The sequence below is a fragment of the Canis aureus genome, chromosome 37, assembly GCF_053574225.1.
Source record: "Canis aureus isolate CA01 chromosome 37, VMU_Caureus_v.1.0, whole genome shotgun sequence".
In the NCBI taxonomy this organism is placed as follows: domain Eukaryota; kingdom Metazoa; phylum Chordata; class Mammalia; order Carnivora; family Canidae; genus Canis; species Canis aureus.
The window spans coordinates 19,901,654-19,919,292 of record NC_135647.1 but is presented as its reverse complement, the minus strand read 5'-3'; the positions used below and the strand labels follow the sequence as shown (position 1 = coordinate 19,919,292).

Here is a 17,639-nt window from a genome sequence, read left to right as displayed (position 1 = left end):
CCTGGAGTTGATGGAGAAGCCACCATGAGCCTCCTTCACAGCCCAGCCCTTTTGCCCAGTGGCTCTTAGCTTCTGTCTCTATAGTCAAAACTGGGCTGAGATTCATGTGATTTGGGACAGGTGCCTTTATGTCTGTGTCTATGTGTATTTCTGTGTTTTTCTGTTTTATCATTTTTTCTAAAGCCAGCATAAAAACAATACATACATACTATTATAAAAACCAAACATCCAGAGTGAACATACATTTATTGTGAATGAAAAGCCTCCTCCCTCTTGCTCCTTTACCCTTGGGGGACATTCACTTATCATTTGTTGTGATTCTTTTGTTGTTGTTGTTGTTGTTGTTGTGATTCTTTGGAGCCTTTTCCTTATATTTACATAGATAAGGAAGTAATTAAAATTCTGGGCTTTTAAGATGTAATTCTAGGCTTATTTTTGTATGACTTATTTTTGAAGTATTCCTTGTCAGTACATGTGACTCATTCTTTTTTGTTTTTAAACTTAAATCAATTTTTTTAAAGATTTATTTATTTGAGACAGAGAGAGTACACTGCGAGTTAGTGTGCCTTGGGGGAAGGGCAGAGGGAGAGGGAGAGAGAATCACAAGGAGACTCTATGCTGAGCACAGAGTCTACCACCAAGCTTGATCTCATGACCCTAAGATCATGGCCTGAGCCAAAACCAAGAACCAGAGACTCAACCGACTGTACCACTCAGGTGCTCCTAAATTTGTATCAACTTCACTGAAAATATCAACTCCACTGAAATATAATTAACGTACAACAAAATGCTCCTATGTGACAAATGTGTACCTGTGTAATTGCCCTCACGATCAAAGTAAAGGAGTTTTCAATCCCTCCAGAAATGTTCACTTAAGACCCCTTACCAGCCAATACTCTCCATACTTGGCTCCTGACCTGATTCCTGTCACTATAAATTAGATTTGTCTTTTCAAGAGTTTGTTATAAACAAAATCATGCCGTCTGTACTCTTTTTGTGCCTGGCTTCTTTCTCTTAATATAACATGTTTGCAATTCATCCCTAGTGGTTGCCTATATCAGTAGTACATTCCTTTTTATTGCAAATTAGTGACCCATTGTATGGCTATGTCCCAACTTGTTTATCCACTCACCTATTGATGGGCAACTGGGTTGTCTCCAGTGTGGTCCTACCATGCATAGTTCTATTACAAACACTAGTGGTCAAGTCTCTGTATGGACATGCTTTCACCTCTCTTGGAGAGAACAGATTCCTCAGAGAGCAAATGCTAGGGCTTATGGTAAGTGTATGTTTAACCTTATAGAAAATGCCAAACTATTTCCAAAGGTGGTTATATCAATTGATAGTCCCACTGGCGGTGTACAAATGGGAGTTCCATTTGCTCTATGGCCCAAAAGTTCCTGTTAACTTTCTGAGTTTCAGTATCCTTGTCCATAATAGGGAGATGGTTATGGTATCCTCTTCATCAGGATGGGGGGAAGGATCAAATAATATTGTGCTGAGCCCAGTACCTGGAAAATATTAAAGCTCAATATCTACTTCTGTGGATTACAGATGTCACCATGACATGTGTGTCTTATACACTTGCTGCTAGCTCTTCGATTACTTTTATATTTTCTTCATTTTTTTCACCATCAAACTTCTTGAAAAAGTTTTCAATACCTTCTGTCTTTTCCTGCTAATTCATCAACCCCTGGCCATACGACTGCTAACCCCACTGATGCTCTGAGAATTCTCTCAGTGTCCCCCAGAACTTCTCTATGGATGATTCCTAAACCTGCAACTTGGTTTCAAAAAAGCTCTCCTGAGTCCCGGCCCTGATTCTAGTGTCAGCTGAACATGAGCCTGTTCATGGCCTGCAACATCCCTTCTCCATCTCTGTTCAACAAAGGCTTTTCCAGACTTCCACATGATCCTCAAGTGCCACTTTCTTATAATTCTTCCTCCATCTCTTAATTCCCAGCTTTGCAGAGCACTTTAGATTTCTATTACTAGTATGGCAAAACAAGTATATAAATATTTAATGTATAAAATTTGAGCCATAGCTCAGACTGTAAAGAAAGAATACTGCAATTGAATCTCAAATATGTCGTTTTCTTTCATGGGACACAAGGCAGGTTATTTGACTTTGCTTTCCTCCTCTGAAAAGTGGGGGAAAACAGAACTCCTGCCTTATAGAATTATTGTGAGGATTAAATGAGGTACTATGTATAGTCCTCAGAACCATGCCTGACCCATCCTGAGTGCTCCATAAAAGTTAATTTCTCATTGCAGTAGGGAGAGCACCCCAGATCCACAGACCAGAGTTTCTCAGCAGTGGTTTTGTCTCCATGTGTACAGGGAGGAACAGACAAGCCACAGGTGGGTCATTTCATACTGAGAATGGTTTTGTAATCAAGAGGAGTCTGTCATCAGCTGAACAAGAAATATCTATCTCTGCATCTACCTAATTTTGGAGGAGAAAGAGTTCAGTAATCATTTATAAAACAAAATGTAATTCGGAGGGCCTGTGTCTGGACTTGTCACAGGAAAACTAAGAGGTCATTCATGATTCTTGGGTGGGGGGGGCGGTGTCACAAGAACAAGTGAGCAGCTGGTCTTGTCTAAGTCATGGGGGAGGGCTGTTCTTTGCAATAAGCTGTTTCCCAGAACACAAAAGGGTAGGAGATTTTGGAGAACAAAAGTTTAGGGGATTAGCCTCCACTGTTTTCTGGAATCACCCTCAGGGCTCAGGTAAAGTTCAACATTGCCAGTGTCTCCTCTTCTTCAACACAATCATGAGATTGTGCTGGAACAAATATGTTTGGAAATGAGGCAATGAAGATGTCCAGATCTGCACCACTGTTAGTCCAGATTTGATCACCACGTGTAAAGTTGTCAGCTCAGATTTGGCCACTGTGCACAAATTCAGCTGGAGGCAGAGCTGTTCTCAGGGCTGCTGGATCATGATATACGGATCGAATCATTTGTTAAGTCAATGGCTGCAGAGTAGCATTTCCAGACATATCTCCAAGACATTGTGCGTTTGCCAGGCAGCTGAAATAAAGCAAGTATCTCAATAAAGTGAATATTGCAATAGAGAGAGTCAAATGAAATTTTCTTCTCCAGCACATCTAAAGGTTATGTTTATACTATACTGTAGCTATTAAGTATGCAATAGCATTATGTCTTAAAAAAGTCATATCTTAATTTTAAAAATACTTTGTTGCCAAAAAATGTTAACCATCAACTCAGCTTTTAAAGAGTCATAATCACTGGTCACAGATCACCATAATGAATATAATAATGGAAAAGTTTGAGCTATTGTGAGAATGACCAAATGTGACACAGAGATACAAAGTAAGCAAATGTGTTGAGGAAATGGCACCAATAGGCTTGATTGATGAAAGGTTGCCACTGACCTTCAATTTGTAAAAAAAAATTGCAATATCTGCAAACACAATAAAACAACCTGTGCAACTCTGGGCAGGATGCATGACCAACACTTGAGATGCCATTTACCTGTTCTGAGAGTCTTGTGAAAGCAGTCTCCTGTGTGGTGTCATCGGTTTCTGGGGACTTTGGTGGAACCTTGGTTTAAGGTCTCCCACTAGAAGGGATGTCCATTCAGAGTAAGGCTTATAAATGTTTTAATTGTGAAATATAAACCCAGGGTTGTACTCCATGTAGTTTTGCAGCAATATGGTGATTCAGAGAGCTATGTAAGGTCCGTCCCTCCTGGTCCAAGATTGGTGTTCAGTGGTATTTTTCTAGAAAACTAGGTCTCATATCTGAAGATCGGGTAAAAGTTGCCATGGAACTTGTGGGGGAAAAGCAGATGTAGCCTGTTGGTAATAAGTATGAGAGTATTTAATAAGACCTTGGCAGTATTTAAAGACATTGGGTTTTATCAGATTAGTATCTTCTAAGGTCCAGGAGGAGGACAGGATCTTCATTGGGCTGATAATTATTTCGGAAGGAGATAATTAATGTTAACTGGAGGGGGAAGAGGAAAGAATCATCAGGGCTAAAGACAAGACTTTGGCCCAAAGGGAAGGATAACTTCCTCAGTGAGCTTCACAAATTCAAGTTTTAGAGCACCATCAACCTATTCTACTTTCCAGAGGATTGAAGATGATAATGACAGTGCAATTTTTGGAGAAAGGAAATACTCATTGAATGTTCCACATAACCTCAGCAATGAAATGAGTTCCTCTATCACTGGAGAGGACCAAAGGCATCCCCCAAGTGACAAAAATTATTTGCAGTAGAAGCTATAATGGTAGCAGTAGCCTTTTGAAAAGAAAAATACAAAAAAAAAAAAAGAAAAAAGAAAAGAAAGAAAAGAAAAGAAAAAAAGAAAGAAAAGAAAAGAAAAGAAAAGAAAAGAAAAGAAAAGAAAAGAAAAGAAAAGAAAAGAAAAAAGAAAAGAAAAGAAAAACCCACTTCTAATTATCTTAAAAACTTAAGGCTAAGGTTACAACACATTCATACTCACAAAACTTTGGGAATTAGATACAACTCATTTGTCAATGAAGACAGGAACATAGGAAACTGGCTCTTATCCTTGTCCTACATTTACATTTTCACCAGGATTGTGTTTCTAACCTATGGGGCAATTTGACATTATCTGCTCAATATGAAGGCTACAGAAGCAACCTCACCAATATGGAGGAGGCCTTTAAGATTACCTTTGCCATGATGTGCAATGTTATGGAGGTTGTGGACTAAAGTTCAGGTAAGGGATAGAGATGAGACCAAGAGACCACCTGGGCATCTCCAAAGCTCATCTGAGTGGATCAAATATCCAACATGTTCCCAATTCGTTTTATCAGACTGAGGTATTAGCAGTCAATGCGCCCTAAGCTCCTTAAGTAGAGTTTCCAATTCTAAAGAAGGTTTGAGCAATGGGAAGTATGCAGGTAATCAAGGAAGTTTTTCTTGGGATGCAGTTGTTATAATAAATTTGTCACACAAGGAGTTTCCTTTCATTTTGAGGATGTGGCTACTATTGTGAACTTCAATTTTGAGAATATTTAGTTCTTGGGTAAAGCTTCCAATAGGCCAGTGATTTGGGTCCCAGTTTTGGTAGGTGACCCACTTTATTTCCATAACATAATACAATCATGGTGTTATGCACCAAAAGCACATTGGCTATAAGCATACAGGGTGAAGATCCCAAAGCATGTTCCTCTTTTTTGTTTATAGAAGGGGAAAAGGACAATGAGTCCAAAACAGGGAATCCAAAAGTGGAAGGAGAAGACAGAGAGGATGTGAAGCTTTGAAATGCAGTTATGGAAGGAAAGTAACTAAAGGCTTTGGGAATGGTCTCCTTAGCCATGAACATAAGGGAAAAACTACAGTGGAAAAATTAGGGGTCCAGTTTCTGCAACAGTCAACTAATTCTGGAAACCCTTGGAGTCACCCTTTGGTCTTAGGGAGAAGGAAATTGAAAGTAGTATGCCCTAAAATAATGCACTTGAGGACTGCATTATTGCATTCTGTTTTTAGAGAGCTTACAGCCTTTTTGAGCAAAAGCTTGGAATAAATAATGGGTGGTGATAAGTGAGTTGTCAAAATCAGGTGAGCAGAAAAAAAAATGTCATCTACATACTAGATAAGGAAAGAACTGCACGGGAGGGTTAAATCTCTCAGGTCTGTATTTAGGGCCTTAGCTGAATAAGTAGGGGCCTCAGTAACTCCTAAAACAGGATGGACCATGTGTATTGTTGACTTTTCTGTATGAAGTCAAAAGATATTATGCGTCAGGGTTGAAAAATATACTCGAAAAAGCAGAATATAAGCTGATAACTATGAAGCAAGTGGTGTTGGGTGGAGAGAGGCTAGAATGGCTGAGCTCTTTCAGAACAACAAGAAATCTGAGAGTGATTATTTTGCTGATTGGCCTCAAGCCTTGGACTAGATGGTATCCCATTTGGCTTCTTTGAAGGGAAGATGGAGGTATTACAGGAACTGGATGTAGGAACTACATCTTTCTTGTTAAGGAAGTCTGGAATTATAGGCTGGAGACCTTAAAGGATTCTTGTTTTGGAAGGTATTATGGTAGAGGGTATTATGCTGAGAGTGGTACAGAAAGTTCTTTTCTACTCGGAGAAACTTCCTAGATTTGGTCTATGTCAGTGGAGTGAGCAGCCCAAAGAAAGTCAAGTACCTGAGTTGGTACCTGAGGGTTTAAATGGGGTTCAGGATTTTGACAGAAGAAAGAAAAATCTGATGGTCAATGAGTCATGAAAAGGAAAAGGTATGAGCAGGGAGCTGGGGACCTCAACAGTGAGGTTGTCTCAGGAGCCCCGAATATTGATACTCCAGTTGGAAACCTTTGAAGAAGGTTTACTGAGTAGTGAGGCTAAGCAGAAAGCTGTGCTGGGTAGCAAGGAATCCTAGTGAGACAGGAAGAGGTTCAGAGAAAGGAAATCATGTGGATACTTATCAAGTCCCTCCACAGTATGGCTTTTGTAAAGGGAAGGTGGTGGGAAATAAGAGGTGTTAATGGTAGGATGTGTTGTACTTGGACCCCTAGGAAGGGGGGTGGGGTGCCCATTCATAGGAATGACTGTCTCCTTTTGCATGTTAGTGTAAATACAAGGGGACGGTCTCTCAGAGAAAGTCTTCAGGGAGATGGAATTTGGATTCTTGTTCCCTTTTACATTTTAAAGCCAGGCAATCCCCAGTCCAATATCCTTCTTATTGGCGTTATCTACAAATATCTATGGGGAGTTTTGGAGGAAGCAGACTGCCCTGACTTGCTTCTCCTAATTAGTTAAGTTGTAAGGGCTTCGGTTTGCACTGTGTCAATCTGACCTTCTCCGCAATGGTCTCTCCATGGTGTTGTGAGTGTACATTTTCAGAGAGAGGAGTATTTCGTTTATTTACAGTGCGCTTTTGGATACTATCTCTAATTTCTGGTTGTAAGCCATTTACAAAATTAGTAACAGAGAGTGGTTAGTTGTCAAGAGCAAGAATGAAGTAGTTCTTCCCAGCATTTTCAAATCTATGTCTGTAGAGGTGGGTTCATCTCTTTGTCTTCTGCAGTCTTGGATCTTTGGCAGACTTTGAGAAAAAACAGTCGGAATGGATTCTAGAGTTCCTCCCCAGTGGGTTTGGCCTATAAACCTGGAGGGTGTTCTGACTCTTTCTGAAAGTCCTCATGAAGACTATTTGGCTTTTACAAATCATATAATGGCATCTTTAGGACCACCAGCAGCTGCACAAGTTGTTATAAATCAGGAATCACACGTGAATATCCGCTGGGGACCAGTCTGAATTGATTGTAAACTCTTCCCTACTCTTGTTGTCTAGAAATTCTTTACCAGTAGCATGTAAATCTGAGTAAGTCCTTATTCAGTCTCGAGCTTTCCATCACAGGTAGGAAGCAACAATAGTACAAGTTATGATGGGGAGTTGGGAAGCAGGGAAGACTAGTGGGGCAAGGAGGGATGAAGGGGAGGACTATAGGCCAAAGGAGGAAAAGGGAATCTGCAGACTAAAGGGCAATAGTGGGTGCAGGGAGGCACAAGAATGGGGCATGTGGAGGGTGCTGGGTGAGGAAAGCATTGTGAGGTTTTATGAGGAAAAAGGAGGAGCAGAGAGAGACATTGAGCTGCTCATGAGAGAGACATTGAGAGAGACATTCTTAAGAACAGTATGAGATAGACTGGAGACATTGGCTCATTTGTCAGCCTCTTTGTAAAGCAAAATGAGCTGACCATGGTGGAGGAGAGATCTTGAAGCCTGAGGTTTGAGGATGCCTCTTAGACTGACAAGTTTTGGGGAGAGTCTAGGGGCCCCAAAGGGACCATTGCAGTTCTAAGTTGTTCTCAGTAAAACCCTGCCACTTTTTGAGATAGGAACGGGATTGTTGCCATAGTGGTAAAGCATATAATCAGAGGGGATTTTCAGAAATGGCTGAGAAGTAGATTCAGAGTTTCCATACTACTTCTGTTGAACAGAAGCCAGCAAATGGACAAAACCAAAAGAGTACTCCAACTGAGAATCAAACTTAAATCTTTACCATGCTACCACAGATGAATGCCTGGAGCAGAGGACCAGGAGCTGGGATCATGTGGGATCCCTGGAAGGCTAGGCGAGAGAGGAACATGACAGGCTGGAGGGACTTCAGCAACTGGGTGGAGAAGCCCAGGTCCAGATGGGCTTCCAGCCCCATCCAATCACAGTACCAAATTGTCAAAGACAAAACACAAGCAGGTAAGGGCACTGATTTTATTCAGGCTGTTTCAGTAGGGAAATCACCCCAGATCCAAAGACCAGAGTGTCTCACCAGTGGTTTTGTCTAGACATTCTAGGGAGGAGTAGATAAGCCACAGGTGGGTCATTTTACAGTGGGGTGATTTTGTAATCAGAGTCTGTCAGCTGAACGATATGTCTACCTCTGTGTCTAGCAAGTTGTGGGGGACAAACAAGTCAGCTAATCAGTTGTGAAATGAAGACAGGAATTTGGAGGGTCTGAGTCTGGCCTTGTCACAGGCAAACAAGGGAGTCATCCATGAGTCTTGTGGGGTCACAGGAAAGATTGGACAGCGGGTGTCTTAGTCTGCTAGGGCTGCCATGACAGATACCGCAGGCTAGGTGTCTCAAATGACAGAAATTAATGATCTCACAGTTCTGGAGGCTGAAAGTCTGAGATCAAGGTGTTGTCAAAGTTAGTTCCTTCTGAGGCCTCTCTCCTTGGCATGTAGATGACTACCTTCTCCCCGTTCCTCTCATGATTGCCACTCTGTTTATGTCTGTGTCCTGGCCTGTTCTTATAAGGACACCAGTCGTAGTAGATTAGGGCCCCATTCATATGACCTCATTTTAAATTAATCACCTCTTTGGGATGCCTGGGTGGCTCAGTGATTGAGCATCTGCCTTCAGTTCAAGGTGTGATCCCAGAGTCCCGGGATCGAGTCCCACATCAGTCTTCTTACAGGGAATCTGCTTCTCCGCCCTCTGCCTGTGTCTCTGCCTCTCTCTGTGTGTCTCTCATGGATAAATAAATAAAATCTTAAAAAAAAATTACTCACCTTTTTAAAACCCTATCTCCAAATGCAGTCACTCTCTAAGGGACTGAAGATTAGGAACTCAAGACTTCAACATATGAATTTCAAGGGGATACATTCAATTCACAACAGTGGGTCTTAACTAGATCGTTTCCCAGAACACAGAAGGGTGGGAGATTTCAGTCACAAAGTTTGGGGAGGTTAAGCTTCTCTGTTCTTCAAGGAGTGCAAGACTCAGGTGACATTCAACTCTATCAGGAAGGAGCCCCTTCCTTTGCTCTGCCCCCCTAAAGCATCCACGGGCTGGCAGAGGAAGTGGGTGTAGAAATGGGGAGAGGCAGCCAACAGAATTCAGAGAAGGGAAACTGCATCAGTGGGGCTGGTAGTGGGGGACAATGTGATACAAGGTTGACAAAGGCGGGAAATGAGACAGCTGAGCAGAGCAGCGGGAGGGTTGACTCTAAGAGAGAAGATTTTCAGTCATCATCATGAGATGTGGAACCTGGGAGAGCAAGGGGATTTTTTTCCCCCATAAGTCTTCACTGTGATGTTCTATGTAATACCCAATCCTTCACTGCTTCAGAGCCCCCTCAAGAATTTTTTAGTAAATGTATTTATTACTCTTCAACAGCAATAGAGCCCGATCTGTGTTCCTTTGTGTTTATCCCCTGCTGAGAAAGGTCTAGAAGGGGAAGGTAGCAGGAAGGCTCTTCTCATTGTGTGTGTGGGTGGGGATCTCTCACCTACTGGCTATGTGGGCAGGTGTCTCATCTCCTTTCTAGACTGCAAACATTTTATTTATTTATTTTTTAAATTTTTTAATTATTTATGATAGTCACAGAGAGAGAGAGAGAGAGAGAGAGAGAGAGGCAGAGGGAGAAGCAGGCTCCATGCACCAGGAGCCCGACGTGGGATTCGATCCCGGGTCTCCAGGATCGCGCCCTGGGCCAAAGGCAGGCGCTAAACCGCTGCGCCACCCAGGGATCCCGACTGCGAACATTTTAAACGCAAGGATATTTGCTTCATCCTTTTGTGAAAGCAGAGGTGATCGTTAGTTCCCTTTGAAAATTCTAGAAATTGGTCGCTTATGAGTCAATTTAAACCTTTTTCTGCACTTAATTATGATTTCAATCTGTACCACCCTTTGGGGGCATGGACGTTCTAATTTGTCCATTCTCCACAGTGTCCTATGCCTGACGATCTGAACTCTTCTGGATTTCTGACCAGTGGCACTGGGAAGGAGAAAGGCAAAGGCTTGCTTTCCCCTCTTCTGGAGATGGGGAAGTAATGGAGAGGGGAGAGGCGAGAAGGGGAGGCACTCTCTGGTGCATCTCAGGCCCTGGCCGGAGCAGGGAAGGGCGTCACCCTAGGAGATCAGCAGGATGAGGCTCCAGATCCTGGGCCCAACCTCCTTAGCATAGGCCTTCCCAAAGCAATGCTCTTGGATGATCTGAATGTAGCCCCATGTTTGGAAATATGTTCAGAAATAAGACGAGTACCAAGAAGAGAGACCTGGGGGGTGACAAAGCCATCTTCCCACACTGGCTTCCTCCCTCAGACGCCCACTGGTGATTAGCCCTCTGGGTACCCCACTTCCTGCTGCCTCCCCACACTCTAGGGGCCAATGGACATGACAGCAAAGCAGAGGCCTGGAAACCACAAGAGAGAAAGGCCAGACCCAGCATCTGAGTGTGTTTTCTTTTCGGGAGATGCTGCAAAAGTGAGCGGTAATGACTTGCAGTAACCTCTGCCAGCCCCAGGATTCAACAAACGCCCTTCCAAAGGGGGGCCGCTGGCGGCTGCGGCGTGAGGCAGAGCTGCTGGACTGCACAGAGCAGTTTTTATAGCTCTGTTTGGCCTGACAGTTCTCCAACATAGACAAGCTAGGGGACGGATGGTTTTAAGATCCATTTGTGTACCATTAAATCAAACTGCCTGTCTTTCTAAGGGTTTCTGAATTTCCAAACTTTTTAAGCCATAATAGAAAAAAAATCCCAGAAAAATAAATGCAGTTAGAACATCAGGTTTTTCTTGTGCCAATGTCCTCATATCCTCCCCCTGAAAATGACTCCCCTGGGTACTCACCCTCCACCAAAACATCGTGTTGTCTTATAAAATAAAAATGCAGCCAGCAGAGCAAGCAGATGGAGCAGAAAAAGTGAAATGCGGCATTTCTTTGACACTGGCCACTCCACGGCCACCGGAGGAAATATCGTGTCCCACTGAGAACCTAGGTCAACGGTGCTCCGAAATCACTCCAACGAAAGCACCTATGGCACTCGCTCCTGTCCAAAACTGTTTTCATTCAGAGTCAGCTAACGTGATGTGCTGGGTCAGCAAAGATGACCGTGAAACCAGGACCTGGTTGCAAAACACACTTTCTCCTGTTCGTTTCAGTGTTTGCAGCGTGGCGTTTACACCGGCCCTGGCATCGCTCTGCAGCGCAGAACCACGCTCGGTAAAGCGTGCAACGCAGTCCAGCTGCAGAAGTCGCCTGCATGGGGAGGTGGTTTGCAGGCAGCTACCCAGCATCAGGGAAGCATCCTGTCTGCCACTTCCTGCCCTAGCCCAGCTGCCCCAGAGATGCCGAGGCATCTCTGAACAGCCACCCCCGCCACAAGCAGGGCCCGCGCTCCCGCTGATGAGAGCCGGGGACACGGTCAAGACGGTCAAGACGTGGCCCAGTTCCTGAGAGTGGTGGGGTGAAATCCACCGTGCTTGCAACAGATCCCTGGATTCTGGGCTTCATCTCATTTAAGAAAGACATTGTGTATATTGTTCAAAGTAAATAAAATAATGAGATGAGAAAGAGGAAGAGTCATGGTTTAATTCTCTGAAGAGAGCGGCTCCCTGTGTCTGGAAAGGGCTTAGTTTGTACTTGCTCAGCAGACAGAAGAGTCCCTTCTCTGCCGATGGCCCAGCCACGTGAACCCGCTGGCAGCTGCACAGAACCAGAAGCCGGGCGGCGGCGGCGCCCTTGAAACCAGCCCACTCTGTGTGACCGGGGATTTGTCCCCGCAGACTGATCCATATCCAAGAAAAACCTCTCCCCCTGGTCAGAGACAAGCTTCTCGTTCTCAGCACGAGGCGTCACATTTTCCACGTCCCAGAGCTGAACCTGTTGTCCTAAGGACCCCACACCCAGCACACCCAGTGGAGTTAGGGACCTCTCCATCTCCTGCTGATGGCACGAGGGAAAAACGGACCATGGAGGGAGAAGGGCCGGGACACAACCTTGGGTCAGAAGGCCGGGGATTCCCCTGTGCTATTCTGCCCCTTGACGTCTACGCATCTGGGGGTCAGCCTGCGATGAAACAGCCCGGGCTGGGAGGGAGCCACATGTGACCGCCACACGTGTCTCTGGCGATCTCATTTTCAAACCACTGCGTGCTCCTTTCTAACCACGAAATGGCTGGAGCCAGTCTGGATGCTGTTTATTCATCCTCTACTAAGGTGATGAGCAGCAAAAGGCAGAAAGGTGGGCAAAACCCAACAAGAGTCTTGGAAGAAGATGTGAACCACTGGAACAGAAGGCTGCCTAGGGCCTGTCAAGCAGCAGTCTATCCGCAGGCCCCAAGATGCTGTGCTGTAGGCTCAGGGGCTCCTGGGGGTTAGAATCCGGCAGTAAGGGTGCCTTCTCCCCGCCGAGTGTGCACAGGCTCCAGGAGGGCCCAGAGGCCCCGGTGCAGGAAGCAAGGTCTGACTGTCTCCAGGAGCACAGGGCATTGGGAAAGGGCACTTCTTACAGGCCCCCTGGCCAGGCCCAGGGGCGTCTCCCGTCCCACGTCACTTCCCAATGTGGAATTGGGCCAGCCACAAACAAACGTGGGAGCGCAGGGCATGGCTGGGCACACACAGAAGGCCAGGAGCCGCAACACTGGCCAAGGGCCGGGAGAGAAGCACCATAAAAGGTTAACACTTACTTAACAGGTTACTTAACATTGACAAACAGGGAGAAAGGTTCGTTTAGATCCAAAGCTGTTCTCTGCAGCTCATTCACTCCCTCACCCATTCTCCTATGGGTTTCTACAAGTTTCATACCTGTGCACCTGCACACGGCTAGGGCCCCCGAAGAGACAAAAGGAAACACGCCCAGTCGTTTCCCTTCCAGGCTGTGGCTTCCAGTCACTGAAGAGTACTTTGTGTTGCCTGATGAGACTAAACATTCACATGGACGTTCAGAACACGGTCCTCTTGCAGAGAAGTAAGAAACCCGGTCTTATTGGAAGATGCTCCCCTCTGATGCTTCCAGGGCCTCATCCAGAGCTGGCCCCATGGCAGCTGTGGAATTCTTGCCGAGCTCGGTGTTTCCTTTGTCTCTTCTAGTCTTCAGGTTCTGACAGGTGTATACATTTTCCCCAAATTTTCATGGAAAACTTTGTGCTGTGGAACTTGGTGGGGGGTTTGGTTTCTTGCCTGTAGCTTGTGACCTGCCACTTTGTATTCATCTCCTGAGCTGCGCTGAGAAAAGGGTTCGGGACACCTACTGCCATCCCATGTCTAGAGGAGGCCACGGGGGATGTAGGGGAATGCCCCAGGGGCTGAACTCGAGAGACCTGAGTGTCAGCACCTGTCCCGCCACCCCCTGGCTCTTTGCACCTCATTTTCACTGCTGTGGGAAAAAAGCCGGGAGTGGGGTTGGTTCAGACTAGGGTTTCTTGGCCTTGGCAGTATTGATTGATGTCTTGGGACAGATCATTCTTGGCTGTGGGGACTGTCCTGCGCATTGTAGGGTGTCTGGCAACATCCTTGGTCTCTACCCAGTAGGTACCAGTAGCACTCGCTCCAGCCGCAACAATCAAATGTATCTGCAGTCATTGATAAGTGGCCCCTGAGAAGGAGGATTATCCCCAGTTGAGAACCACTGATATAGACCAACTCTGCCTAGGTCAGAAGCCGGACGTGATCACTGAGCGTGTGAAATGTGGGTAGTTCAACCTGAGATGCATTCTAAGTATAAAACGCATAGAATGGGATACAAACATTCTAATGAAGAACAACAACAACAACAACAACAAAAAAGTAAAATATCCCATGAACATTTTTATATTAATATATTTTTATATTTTTTATTGAGTCCATGTTGCAATGGGAATATTTTTAATACACTGAGTTACGTAAGATAAAAATCATAAGCGTGAATTTTACTTTTTTTTTTTACTTTTTATACAGTGGCTACTAAAAAAAAACTGAAAATAATGGCTCGATCTGTGGGTCCTTGGATTTCCGTTGTTGAACACAAGCCTAGATGCTGCTGGCTAATCAGTAGCCCAAGTTCCCTGCAGATGACTTACTACCGCAGGAGCAAAGCAATCCTTTTCCAGCACTGTCTGCTGTCATGATGGACCAGATAGTTGAGGCATGACAGAGGATGGACACAAAAGCCCGTCAGCAAATCTCTGATGCTTGGCCTGAGATGCATTTGGGTCTCTCTCTCTCTTCCTTGATAAACTAAGCAAAATCTGCAACGTCAGCATTTAGAGGCAACGCCCTGCTTCATCCCACAAAGGAAGCAGCCCCAACTGTCAACATCCTGCTCTGGTCTGCTGATGGATGCAACAGACCCTGAACACCCACGCAGAAGCCCAGGGAAGCCTGCCTCCCCATGGTGATTTTCCACTTCCACCAACCCATAGAGCAGCCTGGGACCAGGAGAGCTGGATCCTAAAGGACCTGGTAGAGAGCTTAATTATTCTATAAGTCACCTCTCTTAGTTCCCACAATACTTAAGTTAGCTAGACTTTAGGATGTTTCCATTTTATGCATACCTGGCCAATAGGAATTTCTCTCCAGAAACGAAAAGTTGTAAGAAAAGTTAATCTCTTCATTTCTATTATATCAAACAAATCCAACTTTAGCTTTTTCTTACTATCCCTTCTCATCCCCGATCCTGCAGTGGTTCAAAAGGCAGAGAAGGGACATGCAGGGTGGCTCAGTGGTTGAGCGTCTGCCTTTGGCTCAGGTCTTGATCCCGGGATCCCAGGATCGAATCCTATATCAGGCTCCCTGTGGGAAGCCTGCTTCTCCCCCTGCCTGTGTCTCTGCCTCTCTCTGTGTCTCTCAAGGATAAATAAATAAAATCTTTTTTTTAAAGGAGGGGGCAGAGAAGTTTCCAGGGTCACAAGCAAAGGAGAACATTCAAGGTGGGGCCCCTCTAGTTTTCTGTCCCTGTCGTGACCCCACTGGCTGCCTTGGAGAGGTCTGCATGCTGCCTGTAGGGAGCCAAGCAGCCATTCCCTTCCCAGTTCTGGCCACCTTCCTGGGAGCAAGACTGGGACAGCTCAGGACTCAAATTCTTGGGACTCCTTCTAGAATCCCCAACCCATCAACTCTTTCCTAGCTACTGGAAACCACTCTCTCTGCTCTGCAGTATTCTCCTCTCCCTGAAAAACAAACCAAAGAATGCCAGCCTCCATTCCCTCCACTGCCTGCCCCATGCCCTGCGCACACACCCCATCTTCTGGGCTCGAGCTAGCATTATCTGCTACGTGACTCCAAGCTTTCAAAATAAAACCTCAGAGGGGTGGGTTTGGATTCAGAAATACCCTACTTTCAGTACTATACCACAAAACTCCCAGCAGGATCAGGACCTCAAAGATCTGACCCTCTGGGAATGGAGGCCTTAAGAAAAAGACAACAGACACAGTGCAATTAAAATCTATAAATTATGTCATTCCACAAGTGGAGAAAGCAAGGTTCGGCGAGGTCAAGGGACTTGCTCCATATCACGTTTCTGGTAGGTGTCAGAGGAGGGACTCAAACCCAGGACCCCTGACTCCACCTAAATATATCATATACCCTCCTCCCTCCTCCATGCTTTATCCCCAACATCCCAGGGAGCATGGAAGGAGATCTGCTAGCTCTTTGTAATCATATGTTGATGACCCTCTAGAAGAGCAGCTGGACCTCCAGGTCCCCATCTCTATTCCTAGAAGCACTGTCCTCTAAGGACATTCTTACAATTATGTGGTTACCACACTCCAGCTGACCAAATTAGCACACACACTTCCCTTACTCCCCTTATCATAGCTGGAATTCTCTGGAACACTTAAACCAGACTTTGTTAAGAGCTGATGGGGCGCCCAGCTGGCTCAGTCAGTGGAGCATGCAGCTCTTGATCTCGGGGTCGTGAGTTCAAGCCCCATGTTGGGTGTAGAGTTTATTTAAAATAAATAAATAAATAAAGGCAGATTTAACAAAAAAAGGTTGAGGTTAACACATAACTAATTAGATCATCTGATGTACAAGATTCTTCTCCCAGCTCTCTACAGAAATGATTTAAAAAAAAAAAAAAAGGAAAGTATTCCATGAAACCCTTAGGATCTTCACGAGTTCTACAAATATGTGATTCCAACTGCAGTTTGTTTGTTTGTTTGTTTTAATTGGGTCATTGTGGATGGAAAGGTTCATTAGAAAAGCCAGTTTAGAGGAAGTGTGGAAGTGCAGGGCTGTATTATCTCATGCAGTGGTTATCAGCCACAGTAATTGAATGGCCGATCAAAGTTCTCCACCATAAAATTACAGAATCAATCTTAAAATTGGAAAGGATGTTTGCCATGTGTGTACGCCCAACTCACGGCTTGTGTAGGAATATTCACTTGGACATCTGCCTCTCCAGGCTGTGAAGTCTATTAAGGCAGCAAAAATAGAGAGTGGTGGTTCATGTCCCCACAAGGGACCAGACTCACAGAACCTAACACAACTTCTATAAGAGGGCTCAGCAAAGGTTTCTATTGAATTTTAAGGAAGAAATGTACTACTTCACTCAATTCTCTTACAAAATGCTGCATAAATAAAACAACTGAGAATCTACCTATTAAAAAAGAAACATAGCTTAAAATATGAGAGAATCTGCGACACAAACAAATAAAAATCAAGTACACTGTCACTCCTTGCAACGCTGGGTGCCTGTTAAAAATTTTACCAGTAAAAAATTGACTTTCACAAACGCAAGGTTGAATGAATAAAAAGCCAGACAAAAGAGTGCATATTGAATGATCCCATGTGTATAAAGTTAAAAACAGGCAAAACTAGCTGTGGAAAACAGTTGGGAGGTTCCCAACAAATTAGAAATGGAATCATCACATGACCCAGCAATCCCACTTTGGGATATGTATTCAAAAAATTGAAAGCAGGGTCCCGAGGAGGTACTTGTACACTCCTGCTTGGTGCAGCACTATTCACAATACTCAAAAGGTGGCAGCCACCTAAGTGTTCACCCATGTGGTCAATGCATACAGTTCAATATCGTTCAGCCTTAAAAAAGGAAGGAAGCGGGATGCCTGAGTGGCTCAGCGGTTGAGCATCTGCCTTTGGCTCAGGACATGATCCCAGGGTCCTGGGATCGAGTCCCACGTCGGGCTCCCTGCATGGATCCTGCTTCTCCCTCTGCCTGTGTCTCTGCCTCTCTCTCTCTCTGTGTGTCTCTCATGAATAAATAAATAAAACCTTTAAAAAAAAAAAAAAAAAGGAAGGAAGCTCTGACCCAGGCCACAACATGGGTGCCCTTTGAGGAGATTATGCTGAGTGAAATAAGCCAGTCACAAAAGAACAAATACTGTATGATTCCACTCATATGAAGTTCCTAGAGTGGTCAAAATTATAGAGACCAAAAGTGGAAGGGCACTACCAGGGGCCAGG

The 17,639-nt window shown here is 44.7% G+C and overlaps 1 long non-coding RNA gene across 1 annotated transcript; it reads right to left on the bottom strand.

Annotated features, from left to right (window-relative positions):
* Positions 1–229: 229 nt before the first annotated feature.
* LOC144306426 (uncharacterized) lies at positions 230–12,706 on the bottom strand. The gene is made up of 3 exons (XR_013373543.1): positions 11,085–12,706; positions 3,502–3,824; positions 230–3,036 (listed from the first exon to the last, which is right to left on the bottom strand). It is a non-coding gene; the product is annotated as an uncharacterized LOC144306426 (long non-coding RNA).
* Between the last annotated feature and the right edge of the window lie 4,933 nt (positions 12,707–17,639).